The following is a 22,816-nucleotide window of genomic DNA, read 5'->3' as shown; positions in this document are numbered from 1 at the left end:
ACATGAAAAGATGTTAAACATCACTGATCATCAAGGAAATGCAAATCGAAAGTACAATAAGATCACCTCACACCTGTCAAAATGGCTAAAATCAACAGCACAAGAAACAACAGGTGTTGGCAAGGATGTGGAGACAGGGGAACCCTCTTGCATGTTGGTGGGAATGCAGACTGGTGCAGCCACTCTGGAGAACAGTATGGAGATTTCTCAACAAGTTAAAAGTAGGACTACCTTATGACCCAGCAATTGCAGTACTAGGTATTTATTCAAAGGGTACAAAAATACTGATTGAAAGGGATGCATGCACCCTGACATTTATAGCAACATTATCAACAATAGGCAAATCATGGAGACAGCCCAAAAATTCATTGACTGATGAATGGATAAGGAAGATATGGTGTGTATGTGTGTCTGTAATGGAATAGTCTCTGCCATCAAAAAGAATGAAATCTTGCCATTTGCAGTAACATGGATGGAGCTAGAGTGTATCATGCTAAGTGAAATAAGTCTGAGAAACACAAATACCATATTTTACTCTTATTTGGAATTTAAGAAAGAAAACGAGTGAGCCAAGGGAAAAAGAGAGGCAAACCACTAAACAGACTCTTAACTATAGAGAAATTGGCAGTTATAAGAAGGGAGGTGGGTGGGGGGATGAGTGAAATAGGTGATGGAGGTTAAGGAGGGCACTTGTGATGAACCCTCGGTGTTGTATGGTAGTGTCGAATCACTATATTGTACACCTGGAACTAATATTATGTTAACTGGAATTTAAAAACTTTAAAAATAAAAGCATTAAATTATTATTCCTCTGCCAAACACTTGAAGTATATGTTGTCATGTTTTGCATTCTTTTATTCTACTAATCCTTTAAATGATTCTTACAGATACACTTAATTTTACTGCTCTTGTAATTCCAGGTTTTCTTGATCCTGTTTATAGTCATTTATTTCCACTCGGAATCCCCTTTAACGTTTCTTGTAAGGCTACTTTAGTGACCATGAAGGCCTTTAACTTTTGTTTGTCTGGGAAACTCTTTATCTCTTTCTATTCTGAATGATACTTTGCTGATAAGGTATTCTTGGTTACAGGTATTTTTCATTTCAGTACTTTGAATATATCATGTCACTCTTTTCTGGCCTGCAATGTTTCTGCTGAAAAATTAGCTGACAGCCTTATGGGGTTTTCCTGGTATATACCTGTTTTGTTCTCTTGTGGAATTATTTTTAAAAGACTTTGTTTATTTGATAGAGAGCATGAGCAGGGGGAGGGGCAGAGGCAGAGGGACCCCCACTGAGTACAGAGTGGGACCTAGACTTCAATCCCGAGACATTGAGATCATGACCTGAGCCAAAGTCAGATGCTTAATGAAGTGAACCACCCAGGTGCCCCTTCTCTTGCCATTTTAAGAATTATCTTTTATCACCACTTCTTTGCCATTTTAATTACATTGTGTCTTGGTGTGGACCTCCTTTGGTTGACTTTGTTGGAGGCTCTCTCTGCACTCTGAATGTAGATTTCTGTTTCCTTCCCCACATTAGGGAAGTTTTCAGGTATTATTTTTCCAAATAAATTTCCTGCCTCCTTATCTCCCTCTTCTCCTTATGGAATCCCTGTAATATGAATGTTGTTATGCTTGATGGTGTCATTGAGTTCCCATCAACTACTGCCATTTTTTATTGTTATGTTTAATTTCTCCTATTGTGCTTGGTTGCTTTCCATTACTCTATCTCCAGCTTCCTGATCCACTCTTTGGCTTCCCTTATTCTAGTATTTATTCCCCCATAGTGTATTTTTATTTTTACTTAGTGAGGTCTTCATCTTGGATTGGTCCTTTTTCAGGTCTCTGTTTGGGATGGCATTGAGATCCTCCACTTTTTTCCCTCAAGTTTACTGAGTATCTTTATGACCATTACTTTAAATTCTCTTCAGGCCTGTTACTTGCCTTTGTTTCACTTAGCTCTCTTGCTGTGATTTGTCCTGTTCTTTCATTTGGGACATATTCCTGTTTCCTCATTCTGTTTAACTCTCTGTGTCTATTTCTATGTGTTGGAAAAGTCACCTATGTCATGCTCTTGAAAGTGGTGGCCTAATGAAGAGATCCTATAGTGCCCTGCAGTTCAATGTCTCCTGTTCACCACGAGACACTGCAGGGGTGTCAACCTATTGTTGTGGCTGAGACACTCTGCCTTCAGTCCCACCATCTTCAATTCGTCTCGTTAACATTTATGCACAGTGATTGGTCACTGGGTTGTTAATGGGCCAATCTGGGGCCATCTTGGCTTGAGTTGGGTCTGACCAGGTGTTTGTCAGAGCAGTATGGGCACCAAACTGCAGGGCACATTCCCTGTGTTGCTCTCTGAGAGGGTTTCATTGGTGGGTGGGCCCTGCCATCAGGCCAGATCTCTGCCCCCAGGTCACTGGTGTTATTTGCCACAGTTGAGCTGCTGTGTATGGTTATCTTCCTCTGTCCCCAGGGCAGGAGTCACTTTGGAGTTCTTTGGAATGTGTGCATACTTCCAGGCCTGTGGCACTGCTTTGGATGTAATCCTACTGAGGGCACATATGTTTGGACAGGTCTGCAGGAGAACATGGGGGCTTTGTGCACAGGGTTAACAGGGTGTGTGCTGGTCTGCTATCTGGAGCAGCTTCAGGGAACTCCTGCTGAGTGTGGGTTAGAGGGGGTGGGCCCATGTGAGCAGACAGGGGCAGGGCATGCTCTTAGCCAGCTAGGTGGAATGTGTTCACACTGATTTCCACATGGGTCTGTGTATCTAGGCTGGGGAGCAGGGAGGAAAATAGTGCCTGCTGGCACTTTTGTTCTTAGAGAAATCTCCTGGAGATCCTTGTTCCTCCACACATGTTCTACATTAGTCAATGACTTTCATCCCATACACCCCAGGCACTTTTCAAACTGCTGCTTCTACATTGTGTCTCAACAGTGTTGTTTGTTACACTAAGGATGGGGACTCAGTTTCCTATCATCTCTGTCAGCTGATTTTTAAAGTTTCTGGTGTTAAAGCCCCACAGATTGTAGGAACTCACAAGGTTTGGTCCTTCTGGTTTTCAAAGGCAAATATTACAGGGATCTGTCTTCCCAGTACAGGCCCCCTTTGCCTGGGGTGACTAGTTTGTGGTCTCTTCCTCTCCCTTCTCTGTGCTTGCAGTATCCCTCCCTCCTGCACACAGTCTCATGGGTCAGTTTGGTTCCTGACCCCTTTTCTCCCTTCCTACCATTTTGTGATGTGGCCTCTTTACCTTTAGCCATGAAGCCTCTGCTCTGGCAGGCCTTGGGTCATTTTCTTTGTTATTTACACTGATGTGGGTGTTTTCTAGGTGTATCTGGGGGATGAAGTGAACTTAGAATCCTACTCTGCCATCTTCTCTGGAAGTCAGATCTGTTTTTCTAGGAGTTTTAGTTTTTTTAATTTATTTTTTAGATTCCACATAGAAGTGAAAATATAAGATATTTGTCTTTCTCTGTCCTACTTATTTAACTTACCATAATACCTTCAAACTAGGTTCATCCATGTTGTCACAATTGGAAGGATTTCAGTCCTTTTGATGACCAAATAGTATTCAGTATTCCACTGTGTGTGTGTGTGTGTGTGTATGTGTACACAGTACTTCTTTATCCATTCATCTGTTGATGAACACTTAGATTATTTCCATGTTTTGACTGCCATAAATAATGCTGCAATGAAAATGAGGATACAAATATCTCTTTACCATAGTGATTTTTTCCTTAAGCTATATCCCCAGAATATACACTGGATCTTATGGTAATTTTATTTTTAATGTTTTTAGTAGCCTCCATTTATAATCCCACCAACAGTGCACAGAGGCTCCCTTTTGTCCATAGTCTTGCCAGCATTTGTTATTTGTTGCCTTTTTTAATAATAGTCATGTTGACAGGCATGAGACTGATATCTCCTTGTAGTTTTGATTTGCATTTCTCTGGTGATTAGTGATATTGAACTTATTTATGTACCTATTGGCCATTTGAATATTTTCTTTGGAAAAATGTCTATTCGGGTCCTTTGCCCACATTTTACTACTATTATTTTTCTGATGTTGAAATGTATGCTTTCTTTATGTATTTTATATTTTAACACCTTATCAGATATAAAGCTTGCAATTTCCCCCCATTCTGTAGATTGTCTTCACATGTTGATTATTTCTTCCACTTTTCAGAAGCTCTTTATTTTGATGTAGTCACGCTTGTTTTGTTTTTTTTTTTTTTTATTGCTTTAGGTATCCTATCCTAAAAAACATTGCCAAGACTATGTCAAGGAACTTTTTTCCTATGTTGTCTTCTAAGAATTTTACAGTTTCAGTCTTTAATTCATTTTGGGTTTACTTTAGTGGTGTCAGAAAATGGGTATCGAATCATTCTTTTACATGTGAATATACAATTTTCTCAGCACCATTTAACAAAATGACTGTCTTTTCCACATTAAGAATTTTTGAAATCCTTGTCAAATATTAGTTGACTTATATTCACGAGTTTACTTCTGGGCCCTCAATTCTGTTGCATTGATATGTCTGTTTTAATGCCAATAACATTGTTTTAATTACCAAAGCTTTCAAACTATAGTTTGAACTTAGTGTTATACCACCTGCTGTATTTCTCTTTCTTAGTATTGCTTTGTCTATCTGGAATCTTTTGTGGTTTTGTACAAATTTTAGGATTTTTTTCCTATTTCTGTAAGAAAGGTCATTGAACTCCTAATAGAGATTGCATTTTATCTATAGATGACTTTGGATAATATGGACATGTTAACAGTATTCTTCAACCATAAATACTGGATACCTTTCCAATTGTTTTCATCTTTGATTTCTTACATCAATGTCATAATATTCAAAGTAAGACTTTGAGTTCTTTAGTTAAATTTATTTCTAAGTATTTATTGCTATTATAAATTGGGTCTTTTTAAAGATTATTCTTCATTAATGTATAGAAACATTCGTGATTTTTGTATGTTAATTTTGTATCCTGCAACTTTACCTAATTTGTTGATTATATCTCATTTTTAATTGGAATTTAGAATAACCTATATATAAAATCATGTCAAGGGGAAGCCGTGGTGGCACAGCGGTTTAGTGCTGTCTGCAGCCCAGGGTGTGATCCTGGAGACCCTGAATCGAGTCCCACGTCGGGTTCTCTGCATGGAGCCTCCTTCTCTCTCTGCCTGTGTCTCTGCCTCTCTCTCTATGTCTCTCATGCATAAATAAATAAAATCTTTTAAAAAATCATGTCAATAGCAAAGAGAAACAATTCTACTTATTCTCTATTAATTCTGATGACTGTAATTTCTTTTTTCTTGCCAGATTGCTCTAGCAAGAACTTTCAGTAATATGTCAAATAGAAATGGCAAGAATGAACACCGTTGACTTGTTCCTGATCTTAGAGAAAAAGTTTTCAGCCTTTCAGCTTTGAATATAATGTCAATTGCAGCCTTGCCCATGCACAGCCTTTATTATATTAAGCTACATTCCACCTCTACCCAATCTTTTGAAATTTGTTTAATGTGAATGGATGTTGAATGTTGTTATATGCTTTTTCTGTGTCTATTCAGATGACCTTGTGATTTTTTTCTTTTCATTAATTTAATATAGTGCATTGATTTATATATGTTAAGCCATCCTTGCAGCCAAGAAATATTTGCCAATTGGTTATGATAAATGATTCTTTTAAAGCTACTGAATTTGGTTTGCCAGTATTGTATTGAAAATATTTGCACCTATATTCATCAGTGATATTGGCCTGTAGTTTTTTATTTTCTGACAGTGTCCTTTTCTGGCATTTTGCTATCTGAGTAATGCTGACCTCATAAAATGAGTCTGAGACTATTTCCTCTTCTTCAATTTTTTAGGAAAAGTTGAGGAAAGATTGGTGTTAATTCTTCTTTAAATATTTGGTAAAATTCACCTATGAAGCTATCTGGTCCTAGGCTTTATTCACTGGAAATTTTTTTTAAAGATTTATTTATTCAGAGAGAGAGAGAGAGAGAGAGAGAGAGAGAAGCAGGCTCCAAGCAGGGAGCCCGACGTGGGACTGGATCCCGGATCTCCAGGATCACACCCCGGGCTGCAGGCGACGCTAAACCGCTGCGCCACTGGGGCTGCCCCGACTGGAAAATTTTTTATTATTCAAATAATTCAATTTATTCACTCTTAGACTATGTGTTTCTTTAAGGTTAGTGCCTTATGGACAGAATATCTTTGGATCTTTTTAAAATCCTTTCAGCTATTTAATGGCTTTGGATTAAACCTCACCTGTATTCCAAAATTTCATCAGTATCATTATGCTTTGACTTCTTTATCATATTCTTTTGTATTATTACAAGTTTCCCCTTTGTAGTTGACTATATATTGACCACTAACTGAGATTTATACCACCTTTATATATTTTAATGAGGATAATTAATATCCTTTTGGTTCCATTCAAATAACTCATTTAGCATGTGGAAGGCAGATATATTGGTAATGAACTCCATCAACTTCTCTTTGGGAAAGTCCTTATTTCTATTTATTTCTGAAAGACAGCTTTGCCAGGTTTGCTATTCTTAGTTGTTTTTTTTTTCTTGTTTTCAGTATTTTGAATATATTATCCCATATGCTCTTGACCTGAAAAGTTTCTTTGGAGAAATCCATCTATGTTCTTAAAGGGTTTCCTTTATTATGTGAGTGTCACCTTTCTTCTGCTGATTTCAAAATTGTCTTTTTGAATTTGTCTTTTTGCAATTTAGTTATATTGTGTCCCTTGTGTAGCCCTACTCAGGTTCAACTTACTAGGAGCTTTTGGACTTCATGGAACTGCATGCTCATTCTCTCTTCAGGATTAGAGAATTATCAGCCATTATGGCTTTTTTTTTCCCATTATGGCTTTAAATATAATTTCTGTCCCTTTTTCTTTCTCTTCTCCTGTGGGATACTCATAATGCATATATTATATCTTTTTTGTCTCAAAAGTTCTATAGGCTTCCTTCACCTTTAAAAGTTTTTTTTTCTTTTTGTTCTTCTGACCGGGAAATTTTATTTTATTTTATTATTATTATTATTATTATTATTATTATTATTATTATTGACTGGGAAATTTTAAATGTCCTGTCTTCTGGATTGCTAAATCTTTTGCATGGTCAAATTTGCTGCTGATACCTCTATTGTATTCTTCAGTTGATGACTTGTATTCCTAAGCTCTAGGATTTCTGGTGTATGTGTCTGAGTGTGTATGTGTGTATTGATTTTTATTTCCCTGTTGAATTTCTCATTTTGTTCATACAGTGTTGTGCTATTTTAATTTAGTTGTCTATGTGTTCTTGTAGTTCACTAAACTTCTCTGAGAGACTCATTTTGAATTATTTCTTAGTTCATAGGTTTCCATTTCTTTAGGGTTAATCATTGGAGCTTTACTAGATTCCTTTGGGGGTATAATGTTGACCCATTTTCCATGATCTTTGATTACTTACTTTGTGCCTGCACCTTCAGTAAGTAGTCTCTATCTGAGAATTTATGGGTTCACTTTGGCAGACATTTCACTAGTCTACTAAGCTTTGGTTTCTGGATTTTTATGCTGGGAACATCTGTAGGCATTTGGGCTTATGTTAGGTCCATTTTGGGGTGAGGCCACTGCCTGAGCTCTTAGGTTTGGGAGTGATGCCACTGAATGACAAGAGATGTACAGTCCTGATGGCTTTATTCCCTGCCCAAGGACAACTGTTGAAGTATTGTGTAATTGCCTGCATCCTCTGATCAAGCTTCCTAGACATTTGGGACTAGGTCAATAATTAGTAGGAGGTAGGACTGTAAATTAGTTTTTCTGCCATGGGAGGGAAGCAAAATGGACCCCAATGCCTGCACAGAGTATTTGGGGACCCAAATCAGGCAAGACTTTTCACTGAATTCTATGGTCAGATGGGGCTACTGGTTTTGCTTTGCAGACAGAGAAAGTCACAGACTGTGCTCTCAGTCTTTAAGTGCCACTCTAACCAGGGCACGATGGGCTACCCAGTTCCTGTATGCCCTGGTTAGGTTCCATGGTTCGGTGGGCTGAAGTGTAAAATTAATTTTCCTTTCTGGTAGGGCCCTTGTTCAGTCCTTAAGCCTGGAAAAGCTCTTAATTTGGAATAAAATTAGGGAGGACTATACACCAAGTTGGACTGATGGGCAACTGTGCTAGCTCTGCAGAGGGGCAGTGAGTGACACTTGCTGGGCTCCCTGCTCATTTACTGCTATAATCAAAGTTGCAAGATGAGTTACACAGATCTCCAGGAGCTCTGGTTAGCTTCTCTGGGTCTGGTCAGGCTAGAAACTATATTCAGCCTTGGCCAGAGCTGTAAACTAGCTTTCCTGCTAAGTTGGGACTACAGAAAAAGCTCCAGGGCTGACAAGGCTTATTGTTTGGTAATCAAATCAGACAGATAGACAGGACTACTACCATGGCTCTGAATGCAGAGAGCTGCTGGCTAGGTTCTCCACTCAAGTCCCATTTTAGTCGAAGCTGTAAGGTGGGCTATTAAGAATCCTGGGAACTCTGTGCTTTGTGATTAACAGAAATGGTGGCTGTATTCAACAGTGGGCAAGGCAACAGATTAGCTTCTAAGCTTTGGGTGGAGAAAGTCATAGGTCTTGCAGCAGACCCCAAGACTTATAAGCTAATCAGGCACACCTACACACCAAACTTTCAGTCTAGACTGGGTCACCTGGTGGGTTCTGCAGATGGCAGTACCCCTAGGCAAGTACTTTATTCAAATACTGCTGGGAAAAGTTTTCTAGGTGCTCAGGCCAGGGTTTTTGGCAGGCAGGGCCAGGAGCCAGCCATCCTTGCAAGGGTAAGGGATATGAATTATTTCCTCAGCCTGGGCAGGGTGGCAAAACCTGCTGTTTGTTGGGGTCTTTACTCAAGCAGAACTGTGCCTCAGATTTCCTGACAAGACAGAGCCACCTGCTTTGCTCTGCTAATTTGCACTGAAGCTTGTCAGACTCTCCACTCAAGTGTTGCTAAACTAAGCAGCATCCCAGATGTTCTGGTCAAACAGGGCTGGGAGCTACCCTCAGCTGTGGGTGGTACCGTAAATGAGTTCCCCTTTTCTGGCAGAGTGTGACAGCTAGGTCCAAGTTTCCCAGAATTTATGGCAAGGCTTTCTAGTTGGGGGAGCCAAGAGCTACACTCAGCTAGAGATGGGCTATAAATGGGGAGTATCCTGGGAATTGACCTTAAAAAAAATGGTGATGTAGGTTGTTCCTAATTTCATTTTCCCCTCATATGAACAACTCACAACTCTTCAAGGACAGGGCACCATGGACTAAGAAAGTCCAAGAACCTGGGAGTGAGACTGAAGCCCCCCCCCCGCCCCATTTCATCACAGAGAATGAGACCACATTAGAAGGATGAAAGGAGAGGCTACATGCTGACCACAATGCCCCTCCCTCAGGTCAGTGCAACAATAAACCAAGAGTACGCACCTGAGCCTATGGTTCCAGCAGGAAGAGAGCCCTTGGTGGACATCCAGCTCCCCAGCATCATGGGCCACGTCTTGAGAGTGGGTCACTCCAGTTTTGCCCCTCAGGGATTGTGGGAAAATCTGGGGGGCTTGACCCCTTGGGAAGCAGAGAAGTGGGAGGGGTTTGCAGCAACCAGCTCTCAGGTTTTGGCAAACCAAATTCCTATATGAAGCCCACAAGCAGCAGCTCCAACCAGCAGTTTTTCTCATCTGCAGAGTTTGACGAGGGAACTCCACAGGTCTGCCTGATTTGAGACCTCAAACAGTCTTACTATGGATCCTGGTCCCGCACTTGTGCCTAAGCAGAGCTAAGTCATAATCCTGCCCATTGTTGACTGTAGTCATCAGCCCCGCCCACCAGAAAGCTTTGCCAGAACAGCAGGTGAAGCTGACTAATCCTCACTCTTTGGCACAAACCGTAGGCTCTATGCGTTCTTGTGTACCTTGAGTTTGTGTTTAATAATCTCTTTCGAGGCCTATTTGATTTTAGTGTATCCAGAGCTTCCAACATTTTAAGATCACTGCATAGTTGTCCATTGTGTGAAGATACCATAATTTATTTAAACAGTCTTTACTGGTGGACATTTAGGTAATTTATAATCTTTTATTCCTACAAACTAAAATGACGTTCATTATTTGTACATATGTGAAGGCGGAGACATATGCTCCATGTATGAAGCTTAAATTTCATAATCCCACTTCCATGGGTTCTGAATATTCACTTTTGTAACAAATTTTTTGGTTTTATATATATATATTTCATTTTCTAGCATTAAGATATAATTGCCTTATACCACTGGTATAATGTGGACAGCATAACAGTTTAACTTCCACACATCATAAATGATTACCACTATCAGTTTAGATAGCATTTGTCATCTCATATACAATAAAAAGAAAAATAAAAAATCCACATGTAATGAGAATTTTTAGGATATACTCTTAACAATTTGCATACATATATCACAGCAGTATTAACTATAATCTCATGTTGTATTTATTCTTATAACTGGAAGTTTATGACTTTTCATCAGCTTCCAACACCTCTTTCCTGCAACCTCTGGATGCAGGAACCTCCTCCAACCTTTTTCTGCAACCACAAATCTTTTTCTATGATTTTCGTTTAGATTACAAATATAAGCAAGATCATACAGTATTTTTCTCTGACTCGTGTCTCTTAGTACAGTGCCCTCAAACTTCAGCGGTATTGTCACAAATGGCAAAATTTCCTCCTTTTTTTATGGATGCGTATTTCCACATATATTCATAGCTTCTTTGTCCATTTCTTCATGGATGAACATTTAGGTTTTTTCCATGTGTTGTCTATAAAAATGAAGAGTTCAGGTATCTTTTCAAGTTACTGTCTTGGATATGCTCCCCAAAGTGGGATTTCTGGATCACATGTAGTTCTAGGTTTAGTTTTTTGAGGGTCATCTATACTCCTTTCCAGAGTGGCAGTACCAGTTTACAATCCCACCAACAGTGTACATACCTTTTCTCCACATCTTCTCCAGCATTTATCTCTTGCCTTTTGGATGATGGCTTTTCTAACCAGCATGAGATGAAATCTGATTGCGGTTTTGATTTGCATTTCCATAATGACTAGTGATGATGAGCATCATGTCATTTTGGAGAAATGTCTATTCAGATCTTTTGAACACTTTTAAAATCGGATTAGGTTTTTTTGCTATTGAGTTGTAGGAGTTCTTTATGTATTCAGGATACTAACCCTCTATCAGATAGATGGTTTGCAAATTTTTTTTTCCCATTCAATAAGTTGTCTTATCCCTTTGTTGATTGTTTTTCTTTTTCTGGGAAGCTTTGTAGTTTGATATATTCCCACTTGTTTTGTTTTTTGTATATTTTTTATTGGAGTTCAATTTGCCAACATATAACACCCAGTGCTCATCCCATCAAGTGCCCCCTCTCAGTGCCCATTACCCAGTCATCCCATCCCCCCACCCGCCTCCCCCTCCACTACCCCCTGTTCCTTTCCCAGAGTTAGGAGTGTCTAATGCTTTGTCACCCTCTCTGATTTTCTCCACTCATTTTTTTCTCCTTTGCTGCAAAATCCCTTTCACTAGTTTTTTATATTCCCCCACATGATGATTGTCCTGTTTTGTTTTTTTATTTCTTGGGCTTTCACTGTCATGTCCAAAAAAACATTGCTAAGACTTATATCAAAATTTTTTCCTATGTTTTCAGATAGTAAGTTCAAGGTTTTAGGTCTTAAATTTAAGTTTTAATCCACTTAGAATTAATTTTTGTGTGTGTAATACAGAGGTCAAATTTCACACTTTTATATGTGAATATACAATTTTCCCAGCATAGTTTATTGAAAAGACTCTTTCCTTCACTGAGTTTTATTGGCTCCCATGTCAAATATTAGTTAACCATAAATGCTTGGGTCCATTTCTGAGCTATCAATACTGTTTCATTGGTGTATTTGTCTGTTTTGAATTCCAGTTGCCATACTGTTTGATTACTATAGCTTCATAGCATAGCTTCAAGTAAGCAAGTGTTACACTTCCCATTTTGTTCTTCTTTCTCAGGAATGCTTTGGATATTTGGGATCTTTTGTGATTCCACAGATACTTTAGGATTTTTTTTTCTACCTCTATAAAAAATGTCACTGAAATTTTAATAGGCAGTTCACTGAATCTACAGATGCCCTTTGATAGTACTGACATTTTAACAATACTGATTTATCCAATGCATGCACATAAGATGCCTTTCCATATATTTGTGTCTTTGATTTCTTTTGTTAATTTCTAGTAGTTTTCAGAGTAGAGATCTTTCATTTCTTTGGTTAAGTTTATTCCTATTTTATTATTTGTGCTATTGTAAATGGGATAATTTTCTTTATTTTTCAAATAATTTGATGTTATTATAGAAATGCTATTGATTTTTTGTATAGCAAATTTGTACTTTATACCTTTACTGACATAATTGATTAGATCTAACAGTTTTCTTGAGGGAGTCTATAAATTTACTATATATAAAATTATGTCATTTGCAAATAGAGACAATTTTACTTCTTCCTTTCCAAAGCTGATGCCTTTTATTCATTTTTCTTTTCTGATTGCTCTGGTAAGGACTTTCCAGTACTGTTTTGAATGATGATAGTGGGCACTCTTGCCTCCTTCCTGATCTCAGAGGAAAAGCTTTCAATCTTTCACCATTGTATATCTTATCATATAAGTAGGCTTATCTAATATGGCCTTTATTATATTGAGGTATGTTAATTCCTTCCATATCTAATTTGTTGAGAGGTTTTATTAGGAATGGCATTTTCACTGAAAAAATTGGACATGTAACACTGTACAAGTTGAAGGTGTACAATGTGTTACTTTGATACACTTATATATTGTAATATGGGTGCTATTGTAGCAATAGTTATTGCTACATAATTATAGCATGTTATTGTCTATAATCATTTGACTGGGTATTTGACCTTTATGGCTTATTTACTACTCACTATATATTCATACTCTTAAACACCATCAGTCTTAGCCACCACCTCTCATTCTCTGGTAACCACTGTATTACTCTTTTGTTTTTTCATTTTTACAGGTCTGACTTTTTTAGATTCCATGTTTAAATGAAATCATACAGTGCTTGTCTTTCTCTGACTTACCTCACCCAGTGTTATATGTTAAATGTCCACCCATGTTGTTACAAATGGCACAATATCCTCCTTTCTCATACCTAATAATATTCCATTTTGTATGCATACCACAAATTTTTAATTCACTTGTCAGCATTTGGGTTGTTTCCATATCTTGGCTACAGTGAATAATGCCACAATAAACATGGGAGGGCATATTTTCTTAAAAAAATCCAGCTTCCATTTCCTTTGGATGTATATCCATAGTGGATTTGCTGGGTTTTTTTGGCAGATCTATTTTTCATTTTCTGAGGAATCTTCATGATCTTTTCCATAGTGGTTGAACCAATTGATATTCCCACAATGTGTGAGGGTTCCCTATTCACCCCATCCTCACCAGTACCTGTTGTCTCTTATCTTCTTGACAGTAGCAATTGTAACAGATGTGAAGTAATATCTACTTGGAGGTTTTATTTTTTAATTTTTAATTGAAATATAGTTGGCCTGTATCAGTTTCAGGTATACAACATAATTTCTCTTTATTTTTGTGTCAATTGTAGGTTTTTGGTTGCTATAAAGTTTATGTATAACATACTATGTATGTAGTAGCTATATTAAGTCAATGGTTGCTTGTTTGAACATAATCTGAAATTATTATCTCCAGGTTTTATGTTTATGACGTGATCTTTTATATTTTGATTTTGTGTATCTCTTAATTATTGTAGATATAATTAATTTTACTACTTTTGTCTTTTAACCATTGTATTTATAAGTTGTTGATCTGCTTACCTTTACTGTATATTTCCTTTTACAAGTAAACTTATTTCCTTTTGTAGTTTTCTTGCCTCTAGTTATGTTTTCTTTCTTCTTAAAGAAGTTCCTTTAACATTTCTTTTAAGGCCAGATTGAAGAGGTGGTGAACTCCTTTAAATTTTGTTCTTCTGGGAAACACTTTCTCCAATTTTATTTTTTATTTTTTTTATTTAATTTTTTTACTTTCTCCAATTTTAAATGTTGACCTTAACAGGTATTCTTGGTTGTAGATTTTTTTTTCTTTTCTTTGAACACTTTGTATATATATTGTGCCACTCCTTCTAGGCTTGCAGTTTCTGTAGAAAAATTAGTTGTTAGCCTTAAGGATTTCTCTTTACCTAACTGCTTTTCTCTTGCTGCTTTTAAGACTCTATCTTTCATATTTGCCATGTTAATCATTATGTATCTTGGTATGGATTTTCTTGGTTTCATTTGTTTGTGGAGTTCTCTATGCTTCCTGGACCTGGATGTTTGTTTCTTATGCCAGGATAGGGAAGTTTGTAGCCATTTTTATCTTTTCTTTAAGAGTTTATTTTATTTATTCATGAGAGACAGAGACAGGCAGAAACAGAGGCAGAGGGAGAAGCAGGCTCCCTGCACGGAGCTTGATGCGAGACTTAATCCCAGGATCCCAGGATCATGACCTGAGCCAGAGCCAAATGTTCAACCACTGATCCACCCAGGTGCCCTGCTATTATTTCTTTAAGTTTCCTGCCTTTTTCTCTCTCCTCCTCCTCCTAGGGTCCCTATAATAGGAATGCTATTATGCTTGGTGTTGTCATGGAGGTCCCTTAACTAATCCTCATTTAAAAATTTATTGTTGGGATCCCTGGGTGGCGCAGCGGTTTGGCTCCTGCCTTTGGCCCAGGGTGCGATCCTGGAGACCCGGGATCAAGTCCCACGTGGGGCTCCCTGTATGGAGCCTGCTTCTCCCTCTGCCTGTGTCTCTGCCTCTCTCTCTCTCTCTCTCTCTCTCTGTTTGTGTGTGTGACTATCATAAATAAAAATAAATAAATAAAGTAAGGATATTTTTTAAAAATAATAATAATAATAAATAAAAATTTGTTGTTGCTGTTATTATTATTGTTCCCCTTGGCTGCCTTTCACTACCCTGCATTCCAATTACTGATACATTCTTCTGCATCTTCTAATCTGCTGTTGATTCCCTCCAGTTTATTTTTCATTTAAGTTACTGTATTCTTCAACTCTGACTGGTTCATTTTTATATTTTCTTCGTATTTTACAGTTCTCATTAGGTTTACTTGTTCTCAAGTCCAGTGAGTATCTTTATGACCATGACTTTGAATTCTTTATCATGTAGATTCTTATCTCCATTTCATTTAGCATTTTTTTCTAAGGTTTCATCTTTTTCTTTTGTTGGGACATATTCCTCTGTCTCCTCATTTGGTCTATCAGTGTTTATTTGTATGTATTCGGTCTGTCAGTTGTCTCCTCATCTTGAAAGTAGTAGCCTTATGTAGAAGGCATCCTTTGGGGCCCAGTAACAAAATTCCTCGTGGTCACCAGAATTAAATGTCCCTAGGTTGTCCCCTGTGTAGGCTGCATGTGCTCTTCTATCGTTGCTGGGCTACAACTACTTATTCTACACTGGTGGGTGGTGCTGGCCCTTAGTCCGGCTATCTGCAGTGACCAGCCACAACTACTGTGGGTGCAGTAGTGGTCAGGGTTTCCATTCCAAAGAGTTAGCTCAGAGACATAGCTTTAGACACTGTGTGTGTGTGTAGTGATGGGAAGGGCTAGCTTTCCCTCCCCTTGGGGCAAGAATAACTTTGAGGGGAACATCTGTCCCAGCCAGGGCCCACTGGGTGTGGCAGTGCAATAGTTGGTCTGTGGGGATGCCTGTCTATACTGGGGCTGCCTGCCAGGTGTGGAAGTGTGGAAGGCACATCAAAGGATCTCCTGTCAGTGTGGGCTGTTTGAGTAATCTCCAGGGGAGCATGGATACAGGGTGAGTGATGCTAGTAAGGCAGAAGGAAGGTACCAGTACTGGTTTCTGCAAGCATCTGGCCAACCAGGCTAAAGGAGGGTGGGAATACTGCCAGTACTTCAGTTCCTGGGAAAAGCTCTTGCAGATCCCTGATCCTCTGGCACAAGTCCTAAAATAAGTCAATAAATCTTCATGGATAGCCTTGGCACTTCTCAAACTGCTGTTTCTGTGCTCGTCTTGAACTAATTGATATAACATGCTGACCATTAAAGACCAGAGACAGTCGTCTAAAACCCTCTAGCTCTCCAAGAGTTATCTGGGAGAAAAATCAGAGTCTTACTGATTTTCAGAGTCAGACCTTATAAGGATTCATCTTCCTAGTACAAGTCCCGAAGGCAGGGGTGCCTGTTGTGGGGCTTAATCCCCTCACCCCTCCATACCTATGATCTCTCTCTCCCTCAACTGCATGTTACCACATAGGGGGTTTGGTTCCAACCATATCTCTACTCCTTGTACCCTTTTCAGTGTAGCCATCTCTTTAAGTCTTTAGCTATGAAAGATCTGCTCTGAAATCTTCAGGTCATTTTCAGAGTGAGTTAATATGTAGTTGATGCCTTTGTGTGTCAGTAGTTAGGGGGTAGGCTCAGGATCCCCCTCCTCGGCCATGTTCCCTCACTCTTCATTGTGATATTAATTGGCATATCCCAGATGATTAGTGACGTAGAGCATTTTTTCATTTGCTCCTTGGCCACTTTTATATTCTCTTTGGAAAAAAATGTCTATTTAGTATTTCTCTCCAATTTATTGTTTAGTATTTATTGTATATATTCTGCATCTATTAACTCCTCATCTGATATACGGTTTGCAAAGATGTTCTCCCATTCTGTACATTGTCTACCATTTGTTAATTCTTCCTTCTGCCATACAGAAATTCTTAAGTTGGTCTATGGCCATACCACCCTGAATGTGCCTTATCTTGTCAGAAGGTTTCCAGTTGATATAATTCCATTTGTTAATTTTTGCTTCTGTTGTTAGTGTTTTTAGCATCATGTCCAAAAAAAAAAAAAAATCATTACCAAGACCAATATCAGCAAACTTCTTCCCTATATTTCCTTCTAGAAATTTTATGGTAACAGGTTTTGTGTTTAAGTCGTTGATCCTGGGATCCCTGGGTGGCGCAGCGGTTTGGCGCCTGCCTTTGGCCCGGGCGCGATCCTGGAGACCCGGGATCGAGTCCCACGTCAGGCTCCCGGCATGGAGCCTGCTTCTCCCTCCCTCTGCCTGTGTCTGTGCCTCTCTCTCTCTCTCTGTGTGTGACTATCATAAATAAATAAAATCAAAAAAAAAAAGTCTTCGATCCTTTTCAGATTAATTTTCTGAGTGGTGTGAGGTAGAGGTCCAGTTTCATTGTTCTGCATGTGTTTCTCATTTCCCCAGAAGCATTTGTTGAAGAGTCCATCCTTTCTTAAATACATGTTCTTAACTCCTTTGATTATTGGTTGACCATATATGACAGGATTTAATTCTGGTCTCTTTAATCTGTTTCATTCATTGATGTGTCTCTTTCTGTGTCAGTACCACATATTCATTGCCGTGGCTTTGCAGTATATTTTGAAATACGGAAGTGTCATGCCTTTCTTTTTTTTCCCCTCAGGAATGCTTAGGCTATAAAGGGTCCATTGTAGGTTCACACAAGCTTTAGGAGTCTTTCTTTTGTTTATGTAAAGAATGCTTTTGTATTTTGATAGAGAGTGTATTGAATCTGAAGATTACTTTTGGTATTTTGGCCATTTTAACAGTTAATTCCAAACCATGAATACAGGATGTCTTTTATTTGTTTGTGTCTTTAGCTATGTTCAACAATGTCTTGTAGTTTATATTGCACATATCTTTAACTTCCTTGCCTAACTTAATCCTAAGTGTTTTGTTATTTTTAATGCTATTAAGAATGGAACAGTTGCCTTGTTATTTAGTTTTTCGATTGAAATAAAATTGACATACAATATCCTATTAGTTTCAGGTGTACCTCCTAGTTATTTGATATTTTTCTATATCACAAAATGGTGATCACGGTAAGTCTGGTTACTATCTGTCACTATACAATGTTATGTCAATATTATTTTCTGTCTTACCTATGCTGTACCTTACCTCCTTATGATTGACTTTTTATAACTTTTACCTCTTAATCCTCTTTATCTGTTTTTTTTTTTTTTTCAATCTCCTGCCACTTCTCCCACTGGTAACCAAGAGTTTCCTGTATCTGTGATTCTCTTTCTGTTTTGTTCCTTTTGTTGGTTTTGTATTTTAGGTACCACACATAAGTGAAATTTTATGGCATGTGTTTTTCTCTGACTGACTTGTGTATTTGTGTAATACTTTCTAGGTCCATCCATGTGGTTAAAAATGGAAATATTTTATTCTTTTTCATGGCTGAGTCATATGTGTGTGTATCGCATTTTTATCCATTCACTGATTGATGGACGCAGGTTGCTTACATATCTTGGCTATTGTAAATAATACTGCTATGAACATAGAGATACATATATCGTTTTGAATTCATATTTTTGTTTTCTTCAGATAAATACCCAGAAATAGGTTAGATGGATGATATGATATTTCTATTTCTATTTTTTGAGGGACCTTCATACCACTTTCCATAGTACTGGCTGCACCAACAGTGCATAAGGGTTTCCTTTTCTTCAAACCCTGCCCAACACTTGTTATTTCTTTTTTAAATACTAGCCATTCTGACAGGTTTGAGGTCATATCTCATTGTAGTTTTGATTTGCATCATCCTGACAATTAGTGATCTTGAGCATCTTTTCATGTGTCTGTTGGCCATTATGTGTCTTCTTTTGAAAAATGTATTTTCAAATTCTCTGTTCAGTTTTTAATAAAATTTTTTGGAGTTTTTGGTGTTGATTTGTATGAGTTCTTCATTTATTTGGATATTAATCCCTTATCAGATATATTATTTGCAGATATCTCCTCCCATTCAGTAGATTGTCTTTTAATTTTGTTGATTGTTTGCTTTGCTGTGCAAAAGCATTTTACTTTGATGTAGTCACAGTTGTTTATTTTTGTTTTTATTGCATTGGCTGAAAATACAGTTCCAAGAGACTATTTCTAAAACAGATGTCCAGGAGATTACTGCCTATTTTTTTTAAGGAGTTTTATGGTTTCAGGTCTTACATTCATGTCTTTGGTTTATTTTCATATATCATGTAGGAGAGTGGTCCACTTACATTCTTTTACATTAGCTGTTCAGTTTGTCTAGCACCATTTATTGAAGGGATTGTCTTTTCTCCACTATACATGCTTTTTCCTTTGTTGTAGATCAACTCATCATATAAGTAAGGTTTTTATTTCTAGGCTCCCTATTCTGTTTCATTAATACATATCTTTTTTTGTGACAGTACCATACTGTTTTGATAACTATGGTTTTGTAATCTACTCTGATAACAATCATAGATCATCTCTGTAAGCCGAGTGGTTGACCAGACCTCCAGGACCCAGCCAGAAGTTCAGTGCAGCATCCAAGCTTCTCACTAACTCCAATAGGGTAAGCAGGTTGTCCTCACAGAGGGGCTTTCACATTGCAGATGATGAATTGGCTCATATTGTCCATGAACTCCATGCACACCTGTGTGCACTGTCCTGTCAGGCCCAGCACCTTGGTGACCCTGCCCAGCTTAATGGGCTTGGGCTGCACTTGGCTCACTTAGTAGTATACTTCTGAGATTGTAATGCTTCCCATTTTCTTATTTCTCAAGGCTGCTTTGGTTAGTTAGGATCCTTTATGATCTTATGCAAATTTTAGAATTATTTGTTCTAGTTCTGTGAAAAATAGTATAGGTATTTTGATAGGGATTATGTTAAATCTGTGGATTGCTTCAGGTGGAATGAGAAGTTTAACAATATTCTTCTAATCCATAGGTATGGTATACATTTACATAGATTTATTTTTTCTTTGAATACTTTCATCAATATCTTATATTTTTTTCAGAGTACAGGTCTTCCAACTCCTTGGTTAAATTTATTCCTAAACATTTTATTCTTTTTATGCAATGGTAAATGAGATTTTTTTCATTTATTTTTCTCATATTTTATTATTAGTATATAGAAATGCAACAGAATTTTGACCATTAATTTTGTATCCTGCAACTTTCCTGAATTTCTTTATTAGTTCTAATAGTTATTTGGTAGAAGTCTTTATAGTTTTCATTATTTATATCACGTCATCTATAAGTAGTGATATTTTTACTTCTTCCTTGCCATTTTGTTTGCTTGCTTATTAATTTTTTGTATGCATATATGTATGTATGTTTGAGTGCCATGTCCATTACTTTCAGTACTATGTTTAATAAAAATGATAAATGTAGGTTTCCTTGTCATATTTCTGAATCAACATTGAGTATGATTTTCTTATACTTTGTTAAGGAGTTTAGCATCTATGTCTGTCATGGATATTGGCCTATAATTTTCTTTGCTTGTAGTGTTTTTGTCTGGTTTTGGTTTCAGGGTAATGTTGGCTTCATAGAGTGAATTTGGAAATATTTCTGTTCAATTTTTTTGAATCATTTGAAAATGATAAGTATTAACTCTTTTATAATTGATAGAATTCGCTTCTGAAGCTGTCTGGTTTTGGACTTCTGTTTGATAGGAATTTTTTGATTACTGATTCAATTTAATTACTAGTAATCCATCTGTTCAGATTTTCTATTTCTTCATGGTGCAGTCTTGGGAAGTTGTGTTTCTAGGAATTTATCCATTTATTTTAGGTTGTCCAATTTTTTGGCATATAATTGTTTGTAATAGTATCTTATAATCCTTGGTATTACTGTGGTGTTAGTCTTAATGTTCTTTTATTTCTTACTTTATATAGGTGAATCTTGTTTCTTGATTGTGTGGCTAAAGGTTTATTAATTTTGTTTATATTTTCAAGAACCAGCTCTTAGTGGTTTTTTTTTGTTTGTTTTTAGCCTCTATTTCCTTTATTTCTGCTCTAACCATTATTATTTCCTTCCTTCTACTAAATTTGGATTTTGTTCTTCCTTTTCTAGTGGCTTTAAGTATAAGGTTAAAGTATTTGAGATTTTTCTTGTTTCTTGAGGTAGGCATGTATTGCTATAAACTTACCTCTTAGAATAAGTGTTTTTGCAATGTCCCATTGGTTTTTATTTTTTTTCCCATTGGTTTTTAAATGTGCTTATATTCACTTGTAATTTTCTTTCATTTTTTGTTGAGCTGTTGACTATTTAGAGAATGTTGTTTGGTCCCCATATATTGGTGGCTTTTTCCTGTTTTTTTTTTTTTCCTTGTAATTTCTAATTTCATTCCTGTTTGGTTGGGAAATATGCTTAATGTGATTTCAATCTTAAATTTATTGAGATTTTTCTTATGGCCTAACCTAACAGGGGATCTATCCTGGAGAATGTTCTATGTGCACTAGAAAATAATTTATATTCTGTTTGGGGATAGACTGTTCTGAACGCATCTGTTAATTCCTTGTAGTCATGTGCATCCTTCAAAGCCACTGTTTTCTTCTTGATTTTCTGCTTGGATAATCTCTCCATTGGTGTAAGCAGGGCGCTAGAGTCCTCTACTATTATTGTGTTACTGTCAACTTATTTTATGTCTGTTAATATCTGTTTTATACATTTTAGGGCTCCAGTGTTGGATGCATAGATAGTTACAATTGTTATATTCTCTTGTTGGATAGATACCTTTATTATTATGTAACGTCATTCTCTGTCTCTTGTTACAGTCTTTATTTTAAATCCATTTTTTTTCCTGAAAGAAGTATTGCTAATTTTAGGTTTAGTTTTGTTTCCATTTGCATGAGATGTATTTTGTCATCCTTGTACGTGGTCTTGAGTATTGGGCAGACCAGCCAAGGGGAAAGCCAAGCTGTTCTAGGTCCCACTTGTGCAACCTGCAAAGGAATATGGTCCAGTGACTAGGCAAACATTTGTATCATAATGTCTTGGATTGATTCGTAACATCACTAGAAGGTTTGAAGATGCATTTGTGGAATCAACCATGGTGTTTGATTATAGTATTTTTTTGGCAATTACCTAGGAAGGATTCAATGACATTTTTATTTTCAATCCAAAGGAGATTTTTCCTTCCACTAGCCTTTCCTGAGTAGAGAATAGATCTTGAGCTTCAATGGACATTTCCTACTGTCAAATTACCATAGGATGAAGTAGAGTGATTTTTGTCCTCTTTGTGGTGGATACCACTCCCTTTTTTACACCCATTGTCCAGGATGGGTCCATCAGGTACTTACACTGGCAGGAACAAAAACTCCTTCAGGTTCTTTTGCATTACCTAGATGTTGACATAACCAGCAGTCTGATAGATTAGTTAAAGTGGCCAGGGTTTGGAAGACTGGTGTGAGTAGGTGTTTAGGTTGTGATAGAATTGTTGGAAAAGCAGTAAGAGTGAGTTAAAATGAGACACAGTTTGAAAGGGAGCCCATAATGGAGGAACAGGGGAAGAATAGGGTAAGACAAGCAATCTCCCACCAATCTTCATGTGAATGGAGAAGAAAGGGTTTTATTTAAAATTCTGGGTCAGAGAATTTACCAAGTTAGAGAGAGGGGAGGTTTTAAGAGAAGATAAATGGAGACAAAATTCTCGATTCAAGATCTTTGACAAAGTTGTCTACTCCATAATTTCATTCACTCTAGGAGCCTGAGTGGGCTCTGAAAACCCTCAATTTGAGGTCACTCATAGAGATGGCCTTCTGTTTGTCATAGGGGTGATGATTTGGATCTAGGTTAGTGTGTCTTGTGTTAATGCAGGAAGATTGATTTTTTTTTATGATGATAATTGTAGATGGTTAATGATACTTCCTAACACCTCTCCCACTGTGACAATGAACGATTTCTTGTAAAAACTTCTATGCGTGCTTCATTCATGGGCTTAGAACTCAGG

This window comes from Nyctereutes procyonoides, unplaced genomic scaffold (assembly GCF_905146905.1).
Source record: "Nyctereutes procyonoides isolate TBG_1078 unplaced genomic scaffold, NYPRO_anot_genome, whole genome shotgun sequence".
Taxonomy (NCBI): Eukaryota; Metazoa; Chordata; class Mammalia; order Carnivora; family Canidae; genus Nyctereutes; species Nyctereutes procyonoides.
Note: the sequence above shows the minus strand (reverse complement) of the source record.